Below are 14,213 nucleotides of genomic sequence, written 5' to 3' on the forward strand. Positions count from 1 at the left end.
GTGGAGTTGGATAAGGCAAATCCTTATGCATCATTATTTACCTGTGTGACCTCACACATACCCCGTTATCTCTCAGGTTCAGTTTCCTTTTCCAAGGATAGCTAGCTCACAGAGTTTTTATATGGAACAAATGAGAGAATGCATATTAAACTCATGTTAACTCTAAACTAGAATACCCGGAAACAGTATTATGCCATGTTTATAAATCCCACATAAATGCATAGGCACACAGTATTCAAGAGAATTAAAATATATCCATTACATGAGCATATGTGCATTCCACCGTGTCCTACCAGATTACTGTCACATTGCCTTTGTATCTGTAAGCATTAGCGCCATTTTCGCACACCTGTTAAGCAATCTTCTGTTATTACTTTGCAACACATCATTTATGTCTCTCTCTTTACTAACATAAGACCATTATCTTGCCATTCAGCAATGACAGATGATTCATCCAAGATTCCAAATGACACCTTCTTGATATAAGGGGGGAAAAAAACCAACAACTTTGCTTCTTCAGTTTTTTTGTTTGTTTGTTTGTTCTTAACAGCTACATTCCGCATGTGCCTTGGATTCAGTTCCTGAGAAAAAGGCACAGAACATACATGGCAGTCTAAACCCCAGGAATTCATTATAATTCCAAGGGGTAGAGGACCAAAGATCTATTTTCCTTGCCAGTTACTGGTAACTTTTAACCCTACAGATTATATTCTACATGGGGAATCCAAAATGGTGGGAGTTTGGCATAGGGCAGGGAGTAGGAGAAAGGAGTGAAAAATGATTCACTCAGTAACACAAAATAAACTCATGGCCTGTTTTCCCAGGCGTCATCAGTGCAGGATTGGCATGGCAAAGAGGTGAAAGGCTTTCCCTGCAGTCTTTGGTGCTGCAAGCGCTGCAGTCCTGCATATGGTGATCTTATTTCCTGTCCCAAGTCAGGATTTGCTGGGCGATTTTTTTCCTTTGATTTGTAAATGTATAGATTAATATTTTATTATCAATGATAGCTAACTTGTATTGAATGCTTACTATGTAACTAACCATTTTATCATCTCATTTAATCATTAAAACAACTTCGCACAGCAAGGAGATATAAATAAGCCTTAGGTCATGTAGGGAATTAGCAAAAGAGTACTAGGTGTACTTGAATCCAAAAACCTCTGCTCTTAACAACTACTTTATTTGGCCTCTCAGGGCAAATGGAAAGATTGTCATGGAAAGGCATGAAATTAATTACCAAATCCCCTTTATTTATTACCAAATCCCCTTGACTGAAGAGTTTCTTTTCAAAGGGGAGGGACGTGCTTGTTATTGCCATTTCTTTGTAAACATTGACCTAATAAGTACTCTTACCCTCTGTCAATACCAAGTCACCTTCTATTAGGACACCTGTGTATGTAGGAAGACACACCTGACAGTCTGACACCTGCAGTGAGCAGAGCATGTTCAGGTTCTATAGGAGCACAAAGATGGCCTCATTGCCTAGTGGCACTTTGGAAAGACTTCCCTGAGAAAATCCAACCCAGAACAGAATTTTGAAGGGAAAATTTCCCAGAGATGTGGAATAGGAAGGGGAGGTCTGAGAAGGGTAAGGGCACGTAAGGCAGAAGAACAGAGCATGCAGAGGAGTGGAAGTCTGAAAAAGCAAGACGCATTTAAGAAGCATGAAGGGCCCTCAAAGGGGAGTGAATGGAAATGGGATGGAAAAGGTAGCTGGAGCCAAATAATGGCCTTAAATGTCACACAAAGAATTTGGAATTTAGGTTTTAGGCCAGATGGAGTTATTGAAAGATTTTAAATAGGGCAATGAATTGGAACAGCCGCGCATTTCAGATAAATTAAAGTCTTAGTCTAAAAGTAGATGAAATGGGATCAAAGCCACAGACAGGGAGACAAGGTGGCCAAAGTTGCCCAAACCAGGCTTTTTAAAGTGGATAAATTCTTACACAACTGAGAGATCTAAAAAAATATAATAGTAATTTTTCTTCTTAGTTTTTTGAGTATATAAAAGACAATCTTTTTTTTTTTTTTTTAAAGATTTTATTTATTTATTTGACAGGGAGAGACACAGCGAGAGAGGAAACACAAGCAGGGGGAGCGGGAGAGAGAGAAGCAGGCTTCCTGCGGAGCAGGGAGCCCGATGCAGGGCTCGATCCCAGGACACTGGGATCATGACCTGAGCCGAAGGCAGACGCTTAACGACTGAGCCACCCAGGTGCCCCTAAAAGACAATCTTATAACTAATTATTGCCTTGGAACCCTGTTGTTGCATTTATATTTCTCATGTCAAAATGACAAAAAGGTCTCAGGTACAAACCCATATTCATATTCTTTTACCAGTTAAGACAAAATTCTCCTTTGCCATTATAATTTGCAGTTAAAAAACATTTTTCATAGACTAAGGCTTTAGTTTCTTAAGTTATTTAATAAAATGAGACTTAGATTTGATATCACAAGAGTGATGCGATAGAGAGAAACCACTACTTTAATTGTTAAGGGAAAATAATAAAAGAATAAAGACAGATTTTTAAGTAATGACTTTTCAAATGAGAAACAGGGATGAGAAATTTTGATTACCATGTAGAGCACAGTAGTGCAAGTATAATAAACTCAAAAGAAGCAATGCTGTGGCATCAAAAGTACAATTCCTTTCATAATATGTTCCAAATAGAAGGTTATCAGTAAATAAGCAATAAAAACTTTTCATTGCATTTTGATGGTAACGAATCTATGATATGCCATTAAGTTCATAGACCTAGGAAAATAATTACTTAGTTGTTAAAATACCATTGTTAGAAAAGGACCCGGAGCACCTGGGTGGCTCAGTCGGTTGAGTGTAAGACTCTTGATTTCAGCTCAGGTCATGATCTCAGGGTTGTGAGATTGAGCCCCACATGGGGCACCATGCTGGACATGAAGCCTGCTTAAGATTCTCCCTGCCCCTCTCCCCCCCTGCTCTCTCTCCTTCTCTAAAAAAAAAAAAAAAAAAAAGAAGAAGAAGAAGAAGAAAAGGACCTAATATGATCAGGATGATGGTGACTAGACATAAATGATAGTTTATTATATTTAGAGTGAAAAGAATTAAGCAGACAATAAGTAAAACAGAAAATTCAGTAATACATTTCCAATAGTAAATCTAACTTTGGCACCTTGGTTTCAGCAGGAACAAAAGGTCCGTGACAAATCAGTCTTATCTCAAATGTTATCGTTTTGCTGTTCTGCTTGTATTTACTTTCTAAATTTGTTTAGATTTGAGGTTTAATTAGAAAGTAGAAGCCCAAGGAGTTTATGCCTAGTGTTATGTAGTGTGCTAAAAGTAATTTCAAATTAATAGTTGGCGTTTGCTGGATTTATTTTTCCTAAAAAGGGACACATACACTACTAAAGTTTAAGAAACACTGGCTTGGGGCACCTGGTTGGCTTAGTTGGTACAGCATGTGACTCTTGATCTCAGGGTCCTGAGTTCAAGCCCCATGCTGGTTTACTGAAGCTTACTTAAAAAATAAAGTTAAAAGAAAAAGAAAAGAAACACTGGCCTGCATGAGAAATGATGAGGGTTTCAACTAAGACATGCAAGGAAGAGTTGGAAATGCTCCTCTATCAGTGCTTCAGAAATTAAGTGGATAAATTCACTCCTTTATTTTCAGTGAAAACATCTCTCCTTGGCTCCCCGTAGTAGCCAATATAAGCTCCTGTCTCCAGGAAGAAGGATATGGAGATAAAAGCCATAGTCCTGCTTGAGGGAACACAGAAGCCCCATACTTTGAGTGATTGCAACGTGAAGCTCAACCAATATTGCTCCAGGATTTTATCCCTAGGTTGCCTCAGAAATCCCAGGTGATGAGGCTCAAGAGAATATTTTCCTCATTTCTCCCTAAATCAGGGAAAATTTTTACCTGTCAGTCACCATTCCTTTTATAATATTAAAAATACAAAAGGTGATCGCCTAAAACAGCCTTCAGGCAAGCTGAAATATTTACCGAGCCCTAACCCTTCCTCCAATCTTGACTATTCCTGGGAGATACCCAGGTAGCCACGTACAGAAAATCACAGTGCTTCCTTATTCGCCAAGCAAAACTGATGACTCTGCTCAGTGAAATGGCTATTTGTCTCAAAAACTGATGTCAAAGTTTATGCTAATATTTAAGTCGTGTTAATGTGAAACAGTATTTTTAAATATATTTGGATAAGAATTATTTGCCCTTTCTATTTTACTAAATGTGTGCTCTGATAAACATTTTTAATTATAACAAGGGAAGGAAGAAGAGAGGGAAGAAGGGAGGAAAAGGAGAGGAGAGGTAGCAAGACGAGGCTGGAGAGAGAGGAGAAAGGAGAGAGTGGGAAAGGATGAAGCGTATCAGGAAGAAGTTCTTAAATCGAGACAGACATGTCTTAAAACTGTAATAAGATGAAATCCCATCTTCATCTCTGGATTGGCAGAGGGAAGATGAGCACAGTGATTGCCTTCAAGCCATCACTTGAGACATTTTCTTGAAGCTCACAGTCAATCTTATCCCAGTTCTGCTCCTATTTCTTGCTCTTAACATATCTGTTTTCAGTTTCCTGATGAGAAAAATGGATAAGAAAAGGACTAACTCGGGGGGAGGATGAGAGGATTAAAAGAGTAATGTATGTGGAGCACTTAGAACACCACGTGGCACCCAGGTGGTGAATGCTAAATATGTGTTTATTATTATCATTATAGGATTTCCTGGGTGTCCACTGCGAGCAGAACACCATCCTGGTGGCTGAGCTGAGCCACTAGAAAATTGGCAGTCGATGCTTCTGCCCTCCGGGGACAAGACGCACTGCTTTGGAACCAAGAGTGTGATGAACGTTTTAGAGGGGAGCTCTGGTTGAACTAATTACCACCTACACCCATCTGTGCCTTTTGGTTCCTAGCCAAAACCTCATATGTTATTGTGTCGATAGGGGCATATTCTTTCATAGGTTTGATGTAAAACAATCGTTCCCAGAGGCTTATCTGAAAAGTAACTGCATCAGAATCTCCTGGGGAACTGAGGAAAAGTATAAATTTCTAGGTCCCACCCCCAATGAATATAGATCTTGAATCTTTAAAGGTTGCACAACAATGCCATTTGTGTGCATATTCCTCATCCTCAGACGTGGAGAATACAGCATAATGGGGAGCATTCCGATTTACATGCCGAAGAACACCCAGAACAGACATTAACATCATTTATTTGGAAAGGAAATGACTCCATATCATTGAATGATTCACGGGGCATTGCCTGTCCCAGACACCAAGAGGCAGCAGCTTAAAGGAAAGCTCTGCAGCCAGACAGAGTGGGTTGAAATCTGGCTCCTCCTCTTAAGAGCTGGGTGAACTTGGGCAGGTTACTTACCCTCTCTGTGCCTCAGAATCTTCATGTATAAAAGAGGTATTACAACCGTAGGTCTTATTCATTGGTTATTATGAAAATTATGTACAATAAATGTAAAATACTTGAGACACTGCTTAGCATACAGTATATACTCAGTAAATGTCAGTTATTATTAGCCTCAGGAATTATTGTTAATCTAAGTCCACAACAGAGAATGGGTGAATGCTGGATGGAGCATTAAGGGATTTCCCCTCTTCTATTTATATTCTCAGTAATTCGTTGAATTAGAAGTCTTTCTTTTGCAGCTGTCCCTGAAAGTAAGCTTTCCAAAAAAAACCGAGTTAAGATGAAAAATAACATTTCAGTAGCTCAGGAATTAATCTTTCCAATGCCATGAATATCTTTTTAATTTGGCATGTTTTAATGCAACACAAGGAGAGAGAAATGCTTAGCAAATTCTGAGCATTTATTACAGGCAATTTCAAAAAGCCCCCAAAAATCAAAACAAACAAACAAAAACCAACAACAAACCACAGAGAGAAATGTATCTATAGGGGTGAAGGCAGAGGCAAAAATAAAAAAAATCAGTGGAAATGGAAAGAAATTAATCAATAAATCATCCTATCATGTGAATTCCATTTTTTTCCCATGTAGATTTGTATTAAAACCAAAAAAAGTGAAGTAAATAATCTGTTCACTGAAAGTATATACAAAGTCCTACTTATCCCTATCTTATAAATTCCAAAGAATTCAGAGATACTCTGTTAATACAGAAAACTAGTAAGTTAGTCTCTGCCTAAGTTAACGAATGTGAATCAGAAATCTGGGGTTACGTCTGTGAGATTACACTCTGTGTGAAATGTTCCTTCGCAAACACCCTCCACACTACAGGCCCATAAATTATTAATGTCTGTTATGGTTGTTAGGGGCAATGTATGGAAATTTATCCAGATTCCAAAATCCCGAATAAAAGTAAATGGTTAAAAATGAAAGAGAGAGAAGGAAGGAGACAATTATATTGGTTTGGTGAGAGCTGGAGCATTTCTACTACTACATCAGCATTGATTTTAAAGATCTAAATGACATACAGACTGATGAATAATTCAGATTTCATTTATTAGTCCACTGACCCTACACATGGCTTCATAAAAATGAAAATAATGTTATTCTCCTGCTTCATCCTCCACAGAATGGAATATGCCTATGTAGCTGGGTAGAATTTTTTTGATGTAGTTTGCTCTGGCACATTGTATACACATATATTTGCATGTCATACATTTAGAAGGAATGTTGAGATGAACAATTTCAATAACACGTATAAAGGAGACCATTTTGCCCCCTACTGGTAGATGACTTAGGTCTGTAAAAAACAATGCTGATTATCATGTAACAACTGGTTACCTGGCAACTAAAAACTAGACAATGTAGCAATAGAATTCTATGTCCTCAGTCTAGGATTGACACAAAGGGAATTGCCACCAATGTATCTGCAGGGCTATATCCTAGAAGATTATGAATTTTCTCCCATGGGCTCCCATCTCTGTTCTAAGAATTTAAAAGCACCACACTAAAATCCCTGCTGCAGAGACAAAGCAAAGTAATAAATTTGCAAGAATGAATTTTTAGGTTAATTCTGGTCTTTTGATACAAAATTTCAAGACTTTAAAGAGTTGGACTTCGACTTCTAAGAACTTGCAACTTCATTCTGGAGCTTTAATTTCACCCTGGAAAATTTATAGGAAGAATGAATTTGTACTAAAATTTGGAGCATTTCTATATATTGTTGACCTTGAATTGTTAGGATGCCTTAATATTGCCATAAACTCATTGTAGACCTCTGTGGACCTAGACTGGATTACGTACCTGGGAATTTTGTAATGATAACTGGAGAAGCAGTGAATTTTCATTCCTGAGGATAGTGAGGCCTTGATAGGATTTAATCAATACGCTGTTCTAATCCATGTCCAAAATTTCTGGAGGAAAATTCACACCAAAACTAGCAGTTCAAGGAGGATGCTCAGGGGAACACCTGTTATTAAGGGAGACAACGTATGCAAATGGAAGCAGGACTTGACACAGGCTTAATATTTCAGACAAATGGGTTAAGAGATGCAAGAACTAAGAAAGTAAGGGAATAGCTCAGGCGAGACCACTTACTTCGCCCGTTCCTCAAGTTTTCACGTGGAGTCACCCTATTAAATCAATACTGATCATTTGGTTGGTATAAGATAGCCATTGGCCCACCCTTCTCCCTTTCTAGGACTGAATCTATTCAAAGGTCAAAACATCAATAATTGGGTCTCTTTCATTCCCTCTCTGCCTGTGATTATGAGAAAGTGACACTGGATAAATCTTCTCTGCAGCATCAGAACTTCCCCCAGCTACAGCTAGAGTGGGAGTAGAAGCTAAGCGGGGATTGCTAATATCATCTGTTCCTTACATCTAAGCGACAGTGAGAGCAAAACAACCAAACAAACAAACAAAAAGAGAAAATGTGTCCCCAGCAGACACACAGGAAAAAGAAATGGCAAAAGGAGTTCCTCAGACAGGAGAAAAATGACCCCTGGGGGGAGACATGGAAATTCAGGAGGAAACAACAAGCAATGGAGGTGGTAAGCATGTGGAATAAATCTAAATCTATTGACATAAAAAAAGGCATCACAATATGTTTAATATGCCTAATTGGAATACATGGCAACACAAATTGTGAGCAGCAGGTGGTAAATGAAGTTAAAGTGTGTCAAGGTCCTAACAGGATCAAGCAAGTGGTCAAAGTAATCATTTTCATTAGACTCTAATAAGCTAAAATGTATTTTATAATCCCCAGGTTAATAATAAAATGGTAGAAACAATGAACACATATAGAAGTAAACTAAATACTCGAGTAAAAGTATATTATTATTAGACTGGTTAAAAAAGTAAAACGTTATATGCTGCTTAAAAGAAAACCACCTTCAATATACAAATACCAAAAAGTTGAAAATAAAAGGAGACACCATCAACCAAGCTATAGTAATATCAAACAGATTTGAGGCAATAAATGAGATAAAGGAAGATATTTCTCAGTGATAAAGAGGAATGGAAAACCAGGAAGATGCCATTTTCAATAGCAACAAATAAGCCAAATACATTGTAACAGATCCAGCAAAAGGTTCAGAAGACCTCTTCAGTGAAAAAGTCTAAAATTAATACGGGGAGGAATTAAAATATAAATAAATAGAGGGACATACATCACCCATGGATTAGAAGGCTCATTATAGAGATATCAATTCTCCTCAAATTGATTTGAATCTCAATCAGAATCCCTGAGAGATTTATTTTCGTGTAGACATTGATAAATTGATTCTAAGACTTACACTGAAAATGAAAGGTCAAGAATAGCCTACATGATGTTGAAAAAGAACAAAGCCATAAGATGTATCCAAATATCAAGGCTTATTATAAAATAATAGTAATTCAGATAGCATGCTGTTGCTGAATGGAGATAAAAAATAGACCAATGGAACAGAGAGAGAGAGATGAGAAGCAGACATGAATGATACAGAAGAGGAAGTATAGAAACAGATGCACATACATTTGGTACTCTTGTTTATAACATAAGTGATGCCCCAGTGCAGTAGAGAAAAGGTGGTCTTTTTTAATAAATGGTTCTGATTCAGCTGATTAACCATATATCAAAACTAAATCTATCTCCATACTATACACACATATCAACTCCAGATGGATTGGAGATCTAACTGTGAAGGTAAAATGATAAACATTTTGGAAAAATAAAATAATTTCAAAAACTTGCCTAGGCTAAAATTACTTAATAAGGATGCAGACCACTAACTATAAAGGAAAAAAAATGATAAATTAAACTACACTAAAACTTTAAAGTTTTATTTATTAAGACACCATCAAAAGGGTCAAAAATCATGCCATAAAGTAGCAGAGAATATTTATAAGACATATACTGACAAAAAAGCTAATATACAAGGGTGCCTGGGTGGCTCAGTCAGTTAAGCGTCTGCCTTCCTTCTGCTCAGGTCATGATCCCAGGGTCCTGGGATCAAGCCCCACGCTGGGCTCTCTGCTCAGCGGGGAGCCTGCTTCTCCTTCTCCCTCTGCCTGCCGCTCCCCCTGCTTGTGCTTTCTCTCTCTCTCTGTCAAATAAATAAATAAAATCTTTTTAAAAAATTAAAAAAAAACCCTAATATACAAAAATCTATAAGGTTCCTATAAATCAGTTAAGACAATGGCAGAGATTCGCAAAAGGCTTCAAAAAAGAGTATCTCTAATGACAATAAGTATATGGAATAGTTGCTAAGTGTGATTACTTGCAAGGGAAAATTAAAACAAAACCACAAAACACAGAAATATTTACTGCAACTGACTTTCAGCAATGGTGCCAAGACAATTCACTGGGGAAAGAACGGTCTTTCCAATAAATAGTGCCGAAACAACTGGATATCCACATGCAAAAGAATAAATTTGGAACCCTACTTCACACTATATCCAAAAAAAAAAAAAGCTCAAAATTAATTAAAGAACTGAATGGAAGAGGTAAAACCATAAGATTCTTAGACAAAAATATAGGTACCAATCTTCATAACCTACAACTAGGCAATGGTTTCTTAAATATGACACCAAAAGAATAAGTAACCAAACAAAAATTTGATCAATTAAACTTCATCAAAATTAAAAATATTTGTGCACCAAAGGATATCATCTAGAAAGTTGAAGACAACTCAAAAAATGGGAGAAAATCATGTATCAATGCAAATCATACATCCAATAAATTTCTAGTATGCTGGATATAAAGAACTACTATAATTCACCAATAAAAAGATAACTCAACTAATAAACAGGCAAGGGATTTCTCCCAAGGAGATACGTAAGTGGGAAATAAGCACATTAGAAGATATTCATTAGCATTAGCCATTAGGACAATACAAATCAAAACCACAATACAATACCAGTTTACACCAACTAGGATGGCTGTAATCAAAAAAGGAAAACAAAAAGTATGGTGAGGATTTGAGAAATTGGAACCTTCATACATTGTTGAGGAAAACATAAAATAGTGTAGCCATTTTGGAAAAATTTGGCAGGTCCTCAAAAAGTTAAAGATAATATTACCATATAACCCAGCAATTCCACTCCTAGGTATTTATTCAAGAGAACCATGAACAAATGCCCACACAAAAACTGGCACATAAATGTTTATTCATAATACCCCCAAGTGGAAATGAACCAAATTTCCGTCAACTGATGAATCTATAAATCAACATGGTATATCTGTACAATGAAATATTAGTCACCCATAAAAAGAAATGAAGTGCCAATTCATGCTATAACATGGAAGAACCTTGAAAACATGCCAAGTGAAAGAAGCCAGACACAAAAGGCCACAAACTGTAAGATTCCCTTTATACAAAATGTCTAGAATAGGCAAGTCCATAAAGACAGAAAGTACTACGGAAAGTAATTTTCAGGGCCTGGGGTAGAGGAAAACGGTATATAGCTTCCAAGAGGTGTCGAGTTTCCTTTTGGGACGATGAAAATGTTCTGAAATTAGATAATGATGATTGTTGAGTAACATTATGAATATCCTAAACAGCACTGAATGGTACATTTTTAAAGGGTGAATATTATGGTATGTGAATTACATCTCAATTCTAAAAATATAAAACAACAATCGATGCCACAACACATCCATCAGAATGACTAAAATGAAAATGGCTGACTACCTTCTGTTGCTCAAAATGTGTAACAACTGAACCTCTCACACACTTCTGGTAGAATTACAAATTGCAACAATCACATTGAAAACTCCTTAGCTGTTTCAACTAAAACTGAAAATAGGCACACCCTATGATCTTGCAATTCTCTCGGCTACAGAAATATGTATGTTCACACAATTCACATAATGTATATTGCAAGGATGTTCACATCAGCTCTATTCATATCCCTAAGCTGGAAACTACCCAAATGTCCATCAATAGATTAAAAACATTGTGGCAATGTTTGTGCATTGTTGCACTACATACAGCCATAGGATGAACAAATTATTGCTCAGGCAACAACAGAGATAGATCTCACAAACATAATGCTGAGCAAAATAAGCTGTGCACAAAAGAATACCAACTATATGATTCCATTGATATAAACTTGAGAAATAGGTAAAACTCATCTACTATATTAGAAGTCAGGGGCATGTGGTAATGAGAAATGGGTAGCATGAGAGACCTTCTGAAATTCTGGTAATGTTTTCTTTTGCTCTTGGTGCTGGTGACAAGGGTGGGTCAGCTTTATGAAAATCACTGAGTTACATATTTATATGGAGGGCACTTATTTGCATATATATTACACTTCAATTTATAAAATTTATAAAACTAACATTTCAAATTATTTGATGACATTTTGGACTGGAGATGATAACCATAAGATTTATGTGGCAATCCACTACAGACTTCCCTCCAATGGGGCACCTGAGGGGCTCCATCAGTTAAGCATTGGATTCTTGATTTCGGCTCAGGTTGTGATCTCAGGGTCACGAGATGGAGCCCAGGGTCAGGCTCCTCACTGAGTGTGGAGCCTGCTTGGGATTCTGTCTCCCTCTGTCCCTCCCCTGCTCTCTCTCTCTCTCTCATACTCTCTCAAAAAAACCCAAACAAGTACTTCCCTCCAAGCTGGAGACCAATCTAATAATATACTCTTGTAATAGCTGGTAATTAATTTCAAATGTTTATAATATATTGGCAATACTTTCCCATTTCCCATGTGATTCTTTCATTGCTACAATCATGATATTCCATAGCACTGGCCTTCTCCTGCTACAAACTTAGTAGCGTAGTCTCCAAAAAGGATATGAGAGTAAAAAGATCTGATTTTTTTTAGTGAAGCTATTCTGGTCCCTGGGGAATATCACAGTCTTTTCCAGGTTTTCTCATTAGAGCTTAGAATATTTAGGAGGACTGAGATCAAGGTTATTGGCCTACAGATTTAAGAACCTATATTATCTGATTTGAAAAAGTATAAAAGAATTTATTTATCTCCAGTTTTAGGCTGTCTCCAGGATTTCTCAAATAGTAATAATCAGTATGATTCCATGTCAAATTATATATACGCAAAGGAATTTAAAATTTCATTTAATCCTAGTCTTTATAATCAGCTACTACTAGTGATCATTCATGCTTAGAATAAAATAAATAATTTTGATATTTGTAATATTACAAGCTGTGCATCTCCTTATTGGGGAAAAAAATTTTTATTAGCTATTAAATTTTTTACACTTGCAAGAGTCCACAGTATTTTTCAAGGCTGAATTCAACTCCAATTCCCTGCCTTCACATTAAAGCCTACATAAACTACTCCATAGGAATAGTTATTTAATATTTTATTAGAGCTTTTAATTTTACTATCTCCTCAGTAACTTATTCCCTTGCTTACAAACCTTATGGTCAAGAAATTCTTCCCAAGAGCTAATATGAATTTTCCATTCTGTGTTTCCCACCATTCTGAAAGGCTTGTTAAATCTCCCTGTGTTCCACCAACTCTTCTCTAATGACACAACTCCTTTTTTGTTCTGTTTTCATTTCTAATGCCAACTCTTGCTGCCTGTTGGCTAGCATAAACAAGCTGCCCTAAATGAGCATAGCATATATGCTAAGGTCATCAGCGTAGGATCAGAAAGCCTTCATATTCTGAGTGTAATCTTAGCTAAATTACTTAACTTCTGTCAACCTCAATTTCCTAATCTGATAAATCAAAATAATAAGAGTATCTACTCCACTGGGTTACTGTGAAGATTATATGACACAGAATATGAGGTAAGCCAATGCTTTCTTGTACTAAAAGCTCAATTGTGTTATAATTATTACTGTACTTGTTAAGATATTTTTGGTAGCAAGTCAATGAAATGCCTAGACTTACTCAAAAAGGGGAAAGCAGGGAAGAGTATTTGAATGGCACTTGGTAGAAGAATTCGAGAATCAAAGCTTTGGATACCCAGCCATTGGGGTCATTCAGGGGGACAGCTGCGTGGGTCTAGCACCATCAGCATTTATGGTATACAACACCAAATGTGCTCTTTCTCTCTGCATTCCAAGTTCCAAATTCAGGAAGAGAACCTTATTACTCCAATATGGTTCCACTGACAGAGGGTCAAATAATATGTACAATTTCACCCTTCCAGAAGCATAAAAGTCATGTCAAAAAAATACTTAAATGTTTTCTTCAAAAATGTCACCATTGCATCTCACTTGACTCCATAATAAGAATGCCAAGTAGGGAAAGAGGATAAAAGTTTAAAGGCATACGGGGCGCCTAGGTGGCTCAGTCGTTAAGTGTCTGCCTTCCGCTCAGGTCACGATCCCAGGGTCCTGGGATCGAGCCCCGCATCAGGCTCCCTGCTGGGCGGGAAGCCTGCTTCTCCCTCTCCCACTCCCCCTGCTTGTGTTCCCTCTCTCGCTGTGTCTCTCTCTGTCAAACAGACAAATAAATAAATAAATAAATAAATAAATAAATAAATAAATAAAATCTTTAATAAAAAAACAAAAGTTTAAAGGCAGAGATCAGACAAGAGATTTGCTCAAGGCCACATGGCAGTCTAAGGTGAAGCCAAAACAAAAGCCCTGTCTCTGACTTAGCTACCTGCTAAAATGCATGCTTTGTTTTAGCTCCAGGAGGGATCTATTCCAGGTCTGGGGGCCCTGCCACACATTTGCCCTTTCATCTGTACTTGAACATCAGAGCAGCGGCAAACACAAGTAGGTAGAAAACCAAAGATACTCACTGTGTTCAGAGCAGATACACTGTGTGACTTGTGTAAAAAACAAAATGAAGACTGTGTAAGCAAAGAGGACAGACCACCAGCATACTGAG

This window comes from Halichoerus grypus, chromosome 14, assembly GCF_964656455.1.
Source record: "Halichoerus grypus chromosome 14, mHalGry1.hap1.1, whole genome shotgun sequence".
Taxonomy (NCBI): Eukaryota; Metazoa; Chordata; class Mammalia; order Carnivora; family Phocidae; genus Halichoerus; species Halichoerus grypus.